Genomic DNA, 2,956 nt, shown 5'->3' with positions numbered 1-2,956 from the left:
TACGGATCCCACACTGCTGAGCAGTTTTCAAGCAGTGGGCGAACAAGCGTACTGTAACCTATTTCCATTGTTTTCGGGTTGCATTTCCTTAGGATTCTTCCACTGAATCTCAGTCTGGCATCTGCTTTACCGACGATTAATTTTATACGGCCATTCCATTTTAAATCACTCCTAATGCGTACCCCAAAAAAATGGTTCAAATGGCTCTGAGCACTATGCGACTCAACTGCTGAGGTCATCAGTCGCCTAGAACTTAGAACTAATGAAACCTAACTAACCTAAGGACATCACACACATCCATGCCCGTGGCAGGATTCGAACCTGCGACCGTAGCGGTCGCTCGGTTCCAGACTGTAGCGCCTTTAACCGCACGGCCACTCCGGCCGGCAATGCGTACTCCCAGATAATTTATGGAATTAACTGCTTCCAGTTGCTGACCTATATTGTAGCTAAATGATATGGGATCTTTCTTTATATGTATTCGCAGCACATTACACTTGTCTACATTGAGATTCAATTGCCATTCCCTGCACCTTGCGTCAATTCGCTGCAGATGCTCCTGCATTTCAGTACAATTTTCCATTTTTACAATCTCTCGATGTACCACAGCATCATCCCAAAAAAGCCTCAGTGAACTTCCGATGTCATCCACAAGGTCATTTATGTATATTGTGTCCTACGACACTCCCCTGCGGCACACCTGAAATCACTCTTACTTCGGAAGACTTCTCTCCATTGAGAATGACATGCTGCGTTCTGTTATCTAGGAACTCTTCAATCCAATTAAAGTTGTTTGTAATTGTAGTATCTAGATATTTAGTTGAATTTACGGCCCTTGGATTTGACTAATTTATCGTGTAACAGAAGTTTAACGGATTCCTTTCAGCACTCATGAGGATGACCTCACACTTTTCGTTATTTAGGATCAACTGCCACTTTTCGCACCATTCAGATATCTTTCCTATATCGTTTTGCAATTTGTTTTGATCTCCTGACGACTTTATTAGTCGATAAACGACAGCGTCATCTGCAGACAATGTAAGACGGTTGCTCAGATTGTCTCCAAAATCGTCTATATAGATAAGAAACAGCAAAGGGCCTATAACACTACCTTGGGGAACGCCAGATATCACTTCTGTTTTGCTCGATGACTTTCCGTCAGTTACTACGAACTGTGACCTCTCTGGCAGGAAATCACAAATCCAGTCACATAACTGAGACGATATTCCATAAGCACGCAATTTTAATACGAACCGCTTGTGTGGTACAGTGTCAAAAGCCTTCCGGAAATCCAAGCTAGTTCGGCAGCCCACACTCAGTGGAAAGATCTTAGACCTTATAGCTACAAATAGACCGGATATTACGGATAACGTCAGTATAGATACGGGGATTAGCGATCATGATGTCGTTATAGGAACTATTGTTACGAAAGTTAGTAAATCAGTTAAGAAGGCTAGGGTAGTATTTCTGCTAGAAAGAGCAGGTAAGCCGTTGTTAGCATATGAGAAAAGAAATCACTTAGCTCCAGTAAGGTGGACTAGAGGAATAATGGACAAAGTTTAAGCAGATTGCAAATCGTCGTCTGGAGAGTTAAGTGTCTAGTAAGTAGACTAGGGGCCAACGGCCTTGCCGCAGTGGTAACACCGGTTCTCGTCAGATCACCGAAGTTAAGCGCTGTCGGGCTGGGCTAGCACTTGGATGGGTGACCATCTAGTCTGACGAGCGCTGTGGGCAAGCGGGGTGCACTCAGTTCTTGTGAGGCAAACTGAGGAACTACTTGATTGAGAAGCAGCGGCTCCGGTCTCGGAAAATGACATACGGCCGGGAGTGCGGTGTGCTGACCACATGCCCCTCAATATCCGCATCCAGTGACGCCTGTGGGCTGAGGATGACACGGCGACCGGTCGGTACCTTTGGGCCTTCATGGCCTGTTCGGGAGGAGTTAGTTGGTTAAGTAGATTAAGGACGGAAAAGACTCACCACTGATTAATAACGAGATGTGGAAAATGTTGAGGAAGCAGTGGCTGTTGAACTGTCTATTCAAAAGAGAAGACACAAATGGCGACAGGCAAAGATTAGTAAACAATCGTGCGTCTGCGAAAAGGTCTATGCGCGAAGCACACAACTACTATCACCTCACCAAGAGATCTGTCAGAGAATACGAGAAAATTTTTGAACAATGTAAAATCGCTGAGTGGGTCTGAGGCTTCCATCCAGCCACTTGTTAACCAGTCCGGTGTGGCAGTCGAAGACAGCAGAACGAAAGCCGAAGTTTTAAATTTCACATTCAAGAAATAGTTCACGCTGGAGAATCGTACAAACATACCGTCGTTTGACCATCGAAAAGACTGCCGTATGGACGGCATAGTAATAAGCACCCCTGGTGTGGCGAAACAACTGAAGAAATTGAAGCCGGCCGCGGTGGCCGAGCGGTTCTAGGCGCTCCAGTCAGAAGCCGCGCTGCTGCTACGGTCGCAGGTTCGAATCCTGCCTCGGGCATGGGTGTGTGTCATGTCCTTAGGTTAGTTAGGTTTAAGTAGTTCTAAGTTCTAGGGGACTAATGACCACAGCAGTTGAATCCCATAGTGCTCAGAGCCATTTGAACCATTTTTGAAGAAATTGAAAACAAATAATTCACCAGGTGCGGATGGACTCCCAGTTCGGGTTTTCAAAGAGTATTCTGCGGCATTGGCCCCTTACTTAGCTTGCAATCATCACAAATCTCTCGCCCAGCGCAAAGTCCCAAGCGGCTGGAAAAAAGAGCAGGAGACTCCAGCGTATAAGAAGGGCAAAAGAATGGACGCGAAAAATTACAGACCAATATCCCTAACATCGATTTGCTGCAGAATCCTTCAACATATTTTTAGTTCGAATGTACTAAACTTTGTTGAGACTGAGAAGCTTATGTCCACACATCAGTATGGTTTTAGAAAGCATCGCTCGTGTGAAAATCAGC

The 2,956-nt window shown here is 45.3% G+C and overlaps 1 pseudogene; it reads left to right on the top strand.

Annotated features, from left to right (window-relative positions):
* The first annotated feature begins 1,616 nt into the window (after window positions 1–1,616).
* LOC124723643 lies at window positions 1,617–1,734 on the top strand (annotated as a pseudogene).
* Window positions 1,735–2,956: the final 1,222 nt, after the last annotated feature.

The sequence above is a fragment of the Schistocerca piceifrons genome, chromosome X, assembly GCF_021461385.2.
Source record: "Schistocerca piceifrons isolate TAMUIC-IGC-003096 chromosome X, iqSchPice1.1, whole genome shotgun sequence".
Classification (NCBI taxonomy): Eukaryota; Metazoa; Arthropoda; class Insecta; order Orthoptera; family Acrididae; genus Schistocerca; species Schistocerca piceifrons.
The sequence above is the reverse complement of the archived record's forward strand: the minus strand, read 5'-3'. Positions and strand labels throughout refer to the sequence as shown.